This window comes from Dromiciops gliroides, chromosome 1, assembly GCF_019393635.1.
Source record: "Dromiciops gliroides isolate mDroGli1 chromosome 1, mDroGli1.pri, whole genome shotgun sequence".
Taxonomy (NCBI): domain Eukaryota; kingdom Metazoa; phylum Chordata; class Mammalia; order Microbiotheria; family Microbiotheriidae; genus Dromiciops; species Dromiciops gliroides.
In genome coordinates this window covers 453,237,149-453,247,023 of record NC_057861.1, presented here as the reverse complement: position 1 = coordinate 453,247,023, position 9,875 = coordinate 453,237,149, and positions in this window count along the sequence as shown.

Genomic DNA, 9,875 nt, shown 5'->3' with positions numbered 1-9,875 from the left:
TTGGGGTTGCTGACAGATACTCTGGTGAGCCTCTCATCAGTGAGCCACAGGTCCTACATCTCCCCCCAAGAGTCACAGTACTGCCCTGTGGAAGGTAATCTTCTGTGTCTACCAAACAAGCACTCCCTTCCCATTAGACCCTAACTGTCCAAATGTCGTTGTAATAGCTGGAGTAGGGAAGCAAAGTTTACCCCTATTGGGATGGCTTTGCTCTCCAAAAAGGAGAAACTTTGTAGGTCTTTCCTTTCTCCAAGATGCATTTTTCCTCAGGAATCACTCTTCCTCTAGAAGTTCTAATGCCTGGATTCTCAGCCTCAGGGGTCTCCATCTTGGGGGGTCATCCATGAAGCAAATCCAAAGACTGGTGCTGCCCAGGAATTTTCCTTTTGGTGGGGAAAAAGACGGAAAGGGGAACAAGTATTTTTGTTTGTTTGTTTTTTGTTTTGTGTGTGTGTGTGTGTGAGGCAATTGGGGTTAAGTGACTTGCCCAGGGTCATACAGCCAGTAAGTGTTAAGTGTCTGAGGCCAGATTTGAACTCAGGTCCTCCTGAATCCAGGGCCAGTGATCTATCCACTGTGTCACCTAGCTGTCCCCAGGAACAAGTATTTTTAAGCATCTACAATGTGTCAAGCATATAAATTGGGCCCCAGACTGTGTGACTCTGGGCAAGTCACTTTACCTCTGTTTGCCTTGTCGTTTGTCCTGGATTCTTGAAGAGGATCAATGACATGGAGAAGGAAATGGCAAATAGCTTCAGTATCTTTGCTAAGAAAACCCCATGGACAGCATTGGTGTGCTGTGGCCCACAGGGTCACAAAGAGTCTGATGTGACTGAATGACTGAACAGCAACAACAAATGTGTTGTTAAGTCCTTTACAAATAGAAACTGAGGCAAAATAAAGATTAAGTGACTTGCCCAGGGTCACACAGCTAGTAAGTATCTAAGGCTGGATTTGAACTCAGGTTTTCCTGACGCTAGTCCCAGTGCTCTATCTCTGGCCACCAAGCTGCCTCAGGCTAGAAGGCTAGATGCTAGGATTATGCTGCCAAGACATTTGAAGTCACTTCCTTCTCCACACAGGAGGTCGGGTCTCATGAGTGCTATTTATGAACTACCATCTTGAACACCATATGGGAGAGAATATATCTGCCTTTACCATGTACTTATACGAATATTCCATCAATGCCCTGCCTGCTGTCACCTCTTGGGCTAGAAAGATCTACTCTCAGGAACTCTGCTCTCTGACCCGTGTTCAGAAAATGGGGGCAACTCCCTTGAACTCCCTTGGGCTCTTGTCCCAAGGCAGTCATGGCCAATATGGGGAGTGGGGTAGGGAATATGTAATCCCTTCTGTCATGCCATGCTGCTTCTGAATTCAGAATGCATAGGCCAGGGAGAAGGGCAGCTCCTCCAAGAATCCCTTCTGGTGAATCTCTGCCAGCCAACTGATCATCTTGGAGGTCACTCCAGTCACTCCTATCAGGACTCCTGTCAGGACTAGGTGCAGGTCAGTAGTCTCCATAGGGAGGTGTCCCTCAAATATCGCCAAAGGGTCATGCTGGTAAGCTCATGAAGTGGATCAGGGGATGCCCCTGATCACTACCCCCCACTCCCTTCCGTGAGGCCAGAAGGGAAGAAGAGCACAATGACATCTCCACAAAGGGAATGGCATGTGGTCACTAAGTGGGGGAAAGAAAGAAAGAAAGGTTTCATCAAGGAGGGAAAGAGACACAAGGCCCATGGGAAAGGGGAAAAAATACAGACCCGAGCGGAATAGCTCTGGCTTTTTTTTGGTCCTGTTGTTCACGAATAGGTTTGATTTGTTTGTTCCCACATTTTGCTCTGCCTCCCTGGCAGATGGCCCATCTCTCTCTGCACTGGGAGGAAACAGGATGGCAGAATATTGTTACCGTGGGAATTAAGCTTATTTGTGTTTGTCCAGTTACTGCTGGAAACCTTATTCATTTTGTTTTCAGAATTTTTCTTTTTCTTTTTCTTTTTTTATTGCATGTCTCATTCAGGCAGGTGTCCCTCTTTGTCTTTCCTTGGGTTTCCCTCAGTGCTTTCATACAGAGAGAGTAATCCAGTAGAAGTGAGAGAGTAATTGGACTACCAGTTTGTCATCTTATTTTGTAGGCTTTGCATTATTTGACAATTTTTAGTAAATTCAAAGGGATGTCTATGAGAAACGGGTAATCCAGTTATCCACTAGACTAGTTACTAGTGACCTATGAGTCCCCTTCAGTATAAGAGATGGGAAGGGATGGGGCAGCTAGGTGGCGCAGTGAATAGAGCACTTGGCCCTGGATTCAGGAGCACCTGAGTTCAAATCCAGCCTCAGACACTTGACACTTACTAGCTGTGTGACCCTGGGCAAGTCACTTAACCCCAACTGCCTCATCAAAAAAAAAAAAAAAAAGAGATGGGAAGGGAAGGCAGCAAGCATTTATATAATGCCTACCCTGTGCTGGGGACTGTGCTAAATGTTTTGCAAGCATTATCTCATTTAATCTTTCCAATGACCTTGAGAATTAGGTGGTGTTATTCCCATTTTACAGCTGAGGACACTAGAAGTTAAATGACTTGCCCAGGGTCACAGGGCTAGTAAGTGTCTGAGGCTGGATTTGAACTCAGGTCTTTCTGACTCCAGGACCAGAATTTTATCTACCTTGGTGTAATTGATTATCTTGGGTAACTGCTTCAGAGTTGGAATGTCTTTTTTAGGTGAATTAACCTAATCTCTTCATTTTCCAAATGAAGAATCTGAGACTAAGGGAAGTGAGGGGTTTTGTCAAGAGAGAAAATGGTATAATATATACAACTCTGGACTTGGAGTCAGGAAAACTTGGGTTTGAATCCAGCTTTAGGCTCTTAATAGCTGTGTGATCCTAGGTGAGTTTCTCAACCTCTCTGTCTTAACTTCCTCATCCATATAAAAGAGATGATAATAATATCTGCAAGATGTACCTAAAGTATTGTTATGAAGATTAAATGAGTTAAATTAAATGAAGATTAAATGGGTTAAATAATAACTCATTTGAGGTGTTTGTGTGTAGAATTTAAATCAGCTTCTAAACCTTGAAATATAATATGAATGTTATTAATGAATATTTTCTAAGAATCAAGATTGGAGAGCAGCATTATTCACTGGAAAGAGTATTTGATTTAACCTGACTTCAGATCCCTGTGTGACCTTGGGCAAGTCATTTCTCTATGGGCCTCACTTTCTTCATCTATAAAATGAGGAGGTTGTATTAATGATCTGTAATGCCTCATTCAGCTCTAAACTTATAACCCTATGAACCCAGATCTTTTGATTCCAAACCCAGGACTCTTTCTATCACACTCCTTTGAGAGCCTCTTTTTACTTGTCATAGAAAAACAAATGAGAGAATGAGCATTCCCTTGAAAACTTTCCTCTTAAAACTCCACTCCTTATTGGATCAATGCAACTTTTAAAAAAATTTTAAGTGAAGCAATTGGGGTTGAGTGACTTGCCCAAGATCACACAGCTGGTAAGTGTTAAGCGTCTGAGGTCAGATTTGAACTCAGGTACTCCTGACTCCAGGGCCAGTGCTCTTATCCACTGCGCCACCTAGCTGCCCCAATGCAACTTTTAAAAAGAAAAATAAATGTGTCATGATGTCTTCATGATGTAGCAAAATTTTATCAAAATCATTTAGCTCCTTAAATTATCATGCATCAGAAAGACAAAAACAAAATTCTAGGTGGTCCAATTGAAAAATCACCTTAGACAATTAGGTTCATTATTATTAGTACAGACATTTCAGAAGTTCCAAACAATCATGGAAAGGGAATAGTGAATGTTATGTTTTATTTTATCAGATATTATCAAGGTTTTTCTTGTCGAGTGAGTAGGAAACTATTCAAATTCATTGTAAACCCATGTTATGTGAGATGTCTGGTTTCAATAGTCTGAACTATGTTGAATTGTGGGGCAGCCAGGTGGCACAGATAGAGTACAGGGCCTAGATTTAGGAAGCCCTGAATACAACGCTGACCTCAGACACCAGCTGTGTGACCCTGACCAAGTCATTTCACCCTGCTTGTCTCATTTTCCTCATCTGTAAGATGAGTTAGAGAAGGAAGTGGCAAACCATTCCAGTATCTTTGCCAAGAAAACCTCAAATGGGGTCATGAAGAGTCGGACATAACTGAAAATGACTGAACAACAACAACAATGTTGAATTCTACACTTTTCCTGAAGGAGTAACAGAACACTTTTCTATTTTCAGGCTAATTTTAGAGTCCATCACCTTTGTTAATAAGGAATTGGATTATGGACTGGACTTGTGATATAGGGAAATTCTTGGTGAAGCAACGCTCTTTACCAATTTCAGCTGAAATTTTAATTGCAATTTATATTCTTAGAATTGTCTATAGTATCGGGAGGTTGGGCAACTTGGCTAGGGTTACATACCCAGCATGTGTCAGAGCTTTCAGTTCATTCTAGTTTCAAGGCTGGTTCCCTGAATACAGCATGCTGCATCTCCATTGCTAAGACTGGTCATATGGTGAGGTAATTATCATTGTGCCACAACATCTCCTGAAGACTTTTGGAGAAAAGATGGGCTTTGAGGTCTTTGGAAAGAGCTAAAAAAGTCATTCATCAAAATAGGTAATGATCATTTGAGACTCTAAAGGAGGGCATAGAGAAACAAAACAGTAGGGGGGATTCTTGGAGGGAGGAGAAAAGGACAGGACCACAGGGAGTAGGCAATGGTCCCCCTAATGCTTTTTCTTCTTAGTTTTTCTCACAAAGCCTAGAACAGTGATTTGTAAATAGTAGGTGCTCAATAAATGTTTATGATTCTTTATGTTGACAGTGATGAAGAAGAAAGGCTTAATGAGAGCAGTTCCTCAGGCCCTAGGAAGCCGTTCTAGCTACTCCTTCCTCAGACATGGTAAGAGATCTGATCAAGTTTTACTATTGCTATTTTTTACCAGCTGGTCATAAATTTTAAGTCTTGTTAAGTAGATGTACCACAAAGACAATAAGAGTAATGTTTACTTGATATGAGATATGATTTGAAGTCAGTTAAGGACAGAAAGAGAATGAGGTCTGAAATATTGAATATTTTAAAATTATTTGGGAAAGATGTCACTAATTGACATCATCCAGATTCCATGCAATTAACTTTATTTTAATATTTTCATTTTTAATATTCAGTTAAAAAATTTTACCCCTTCTCTACCCATTGAGAAGGCAAGCAATATATCAGTTATACATGTGAAGTCACACACAGTTAACTTTAAATATTACTATATTTATTTGGGCAAAACTACCTTTTACGTGACTTAAAATTCCTAAGAATATATCTGTATTTTTTCCTTTTGAAAGGTTATTTATCAGACATTCCCCTGGAAAATTGCTCTTTGACTAACAGTAATGAAGGAATATGTGGAATGTCTCTACTGTAACTCCATAGGAAATTGTTGCAAATAAAATGAAGTTTATTCTGGGAAAGACTGTCTAATCCTCCTTTTTGGAATTTGCAAGCTTCCTTTGGAACTATGCTAGAATGCTCAATGAAATTGTAAGACTCCCAAATGAAATACAAAAAGTTCAGTACACCATGATTTCTTTTGGAAATAATTCACTTGAAATTATCATGCACAATGTTTGTTTTAGGATAGATTTTCTGATCTCTTAGTCAAAGATGAATCCAAAGGGAGTTTGTAAAAGCCAAAGAAATACTTTCCTCAAACTTACACTATTCTGTTTGTGGTCATTTCTTTCCTAAGTTGAAATGTTCAATGGAATTATGTGAACTGAAGGAAAAATCTTATATTGAGGAAAACTTTCTGATTTCTCATTTTGGACTGGACTAAAATCAACATTTTTGAATATCAGCCATAAAACTTCTTAAATGTAGGCACTATAAAGAATAAGCAATTAATTTCATGGTTTCTTGGTATTAGAGTCCTGCATTTTTTCTCTTCTCTAGGTATAGTCCAACCCTTAACCTTTGTTAACATCATTGAACCACAGAATGATTCATTCCATAATAGGTTGTAAATCACCATGATATGTGTAGGGCCCAGATATTTGTATAATTATTTGGATGGTTGGGAATAATACATGGAACATAAGATTTAGATCTAGAAGGAATCTTAGAGATCTCTAAGTTTTAGAATCTCTAAGCTCTAGAAGTTTTTAATATGTGTGTGTATGTGTCTGTGTGTCTGTGTATGTATGTGTGTGCGAGGGACTTTTCTGGCAGTCTAGGGAAGCCAATGGACCTTTTCTTAAAATACTGTTTTTAAATGAATGAGATAAAAAACAGGTAGGATTTAAAAGGAAGCGAGTTATATTGAAATACAGTTATAAGGGGGCCGCTAGGTGGTGCAGTGGATAAAGCACTGGCCTTGGATTCAGGAGGACCTGAGTTCAAATCCAGCATCAGACACTTGATACTTACTAGCTGTGTGACCCAGGGCAAATCACTTAACCCCCGTTGCCCCACAAAAAAAAAGAAAAGAAATACAGTTATGAGAATAAATCTCTCAAAATTTCCAATTTTCTCCAACATTTAATATATTCTCCAAGGTGACTTACAGGTATTGACTCTCCCCACTTCAACTTACTAAACATCTTCCTATCTTTGACATATATGTTTTGGTTTTGTTTTTGTTTTTTTGTTTTGTTTTGTTTTGGTGAGGAAGTTGGGGTTAAGTGACTTGCCCAGGGTCACACTGCTAGTAAGTGTTACATGTCTGAGGCCGGATTTGAACTCAGGTCCTCCTGAATCCAAGGCTGGTGCTCTATCCACTGTACTACCTAGCTGCCCAACATATATGTTTTGTTGTTGTTGTTTGTTTGGTTGTTGTTGTTTTTTGGTGGGGCAATTGGGGTTAAGTGAGTTACCTAGGGTCACACTGCTAGTAATTAATTGTCTGAGGACAGATTTGAACTCAGGTCCTCCTGAATCCAGGGCTGGTGCTCTGTCCACTCACTGTGCCACCTAGCTGCCCCTCTTTGACATATATGTTAAGAAAGATAAGGGCCAAGGATCTACTCCATACATGGGAGATTGTGTAAATGCATTCTCACCTTCCCATTCTCTATGACAACATTCACATGTGCTAAAAGTCCACCTCTCTAGATGTGATGGTAGAGACTCTGAAAATATGACTTTCCCAACTGTAACTGTTCATTCACCATTAAGTCCAGAATATCCATGGGGATTGGTGACCTCGGAACAATTTCATATCTGTACTACATCAGCTTACTCCTCCTTTCCCCCAGATTGGTATGGTACATGTGGAGCCCGTGTGGCTCCACCTCTATCAGTAATTGATCACTCTGTAGGCCTAATAGAAAAGACAACAGCTAGAAATTTGGGTGCCTGGTAGTGTACACAACAAAAGAGATCCAGACCTAATTCTGTAGCCACCTCCAATTCTGCACAAAGGTTCTTTTGGGCCATTGCACCCACATTTGAAATGATGGCAGTAATTGACTCAATTAGAAACATTTCTGCTGTGATGGAAAGGTTGGTTCAGAATACAACTGAAGCCATTGCTCAGACAACCAAAGCTATCTTCTTCCTCCAGGAAGAGATTGATTCTTTAGCAAAAACAGTCCTACAGAATTGATTGGTTTTAGATCTTCTCACTGTCACTTCAGGGGGAGCCTGTGCTCTCATTAATCAGTTATGTTGCTCCTGTGTTAATAGACCTGGGGAGATTGTTACAAATGTCCATCAGCTTCATAGAATTATGAATGACACCCAGCAAATTGTGAAAGAAACACATGGGAAACCTGAAGAAGGGTTCATGGTGGGACCTCTCTTCCTGGTTCACATGGTTACAGGGGTTTGGTTTGTTGGTAGTTTTAGTTAAATGGATCTTTATTATCCTGGGGATTATTATCTTTTTAATATTGTGCTTTAGCTGTTGCTAGGATATGTTCCAGGCTTTTGCTAAAGGAAAAACTTTTGCTGGTAGACACTATAGATAATGAATATGTTAATGATTTTGTAGACAGTTTATAGACAAGGGATTCATGGACAGATTAAATTGATTGCTGAGGTCATGTGAATTTAATCATTAATATATTGATGAAAGCTATGCACTAATGAATATGTTGCTAATCATTCACAATTGGCATTTAATTTATGTATGATTTGTAATGAAGTATTTCTAGAATTATATTTGGAATTATTGTATATTGCAATTGTATCCTGAATCAAGAAGTTAATTCACATTCTTTGTTATGATTGTTATTCTCAATAGTTAAATCCATACGAGGCTTTGATTATTGGAATATGCTATTTAAGACACTATGGGACTGTTAAGTGATATTATTCTGAATCTCGCTCCAGGTACGATCATTGAGGAATGCTATTGAGCCAATGAGCCATGATGCCAGCAACCCTATGGGATTTTACATGTGTGAATTGCAGGTGGAGTTGTCATGGGAAAGGCTGGGAGAATGACTTTTGGCGAGGGCTGAGGTATGATTCTCCTGACTCAATTTCCCCAATATTACACATGTAGTGGAAACATATCTCACCTGCCTGACTTTGGGCCTGGCTCAGTGCACTTGGCTATCAGCATAACTTTTGCCTGGGATTGTTGTGAAGTTACGGAAAGATTTATTTTCCCTTACTGTATAATTATTTCCCTATTCTTTTATGGCAAATTCCTATAATCATGTCAGATATCTTGTGATGGATACGATATTCAATTTAGTCTTGATATTTGTACTAGCTATATAAGGTCCTTTAGTTTCTCATAATGGTATGAGGATAATTTGACAAATGATGCAAAGAGTTGTGAAACCAGGATATGAATATGTTACTTAGCTGTTTCACAATTGTCTCAGTCCTGTGTTAAAAGAAGGGAATATCAGCATATCTTATAGTCTATCTTGCCTTAAAGAAACATCCATTTTTTGTTAGGAATTATTTATTTGAACATGACTAGAAGTTGAAAATGTTTCTATAACCCACTTGATATGCACTGTTGTGAAATTAATTACTTAATGTATTTTGGCATACCATCCCTGAATCTTTTGTTACAAATGAAGTTAATCTGGCAACTTTTATATTAATTTATTTTTGTACCAGGATCCATCTTCTTATACAAAGGATTCTGAGATTCCTTAATGGAATTTCATTTTCCAGATGGAGGATTGAATAATGCCAAGTATAAGAATTGGGTTCTAATTTTCTGTTTGTATCTGTTTCATATGTAACAATTGGATAACCCAAAATTGTAAAAATATCTATTCTAAAAGGTTCCAAATTTCATTAGACATATGGTTTTGAGCTAACTTTCATTATCTGATCTAGTTATTGGCAAAATAATTTAAAGTTGTGTTAAGATCAATTTTGTAGGAGATTTTCAACTAAGGAAGAGGATCTAAAGAAGACAATCAGCAGGGAGGAGTTGCTCAGAGATCACACCTAGAAGAGAGAGCTGCATCAAGATGATGTCCCAAGAATCAGGTATCTGTATGAGATGAGACTTTGGGAGACTTCAGTGGACATTTTTTCATTGTTTACTTTCTTCCTTTGTGTACCTTATTTGTAAAGTCTATTTACTAGAGGGGACTACCCCTTTCAGTTTTGTCAATGCAACGCTCAATTTCTCTCCCTTTCTCCTTCATATTGTTAACCATTATAAACTCCATAGTTAAGATCCTTTGATTAAATGTCATTAAGTAATATCAGTGATTCATTGAGGAAACTTCATTTCTCAATTAGAATCAGATAGGTGATTGTGAGACCATAATTATTAATGATCAAAAATTATGGGGATTATTATGGGAAACTTCAGATTCCCCTTTTTGTTACATGCTGTCAGCCAGATCCCCTGTCCCCCTCAAGGCCACATCCAGATAGA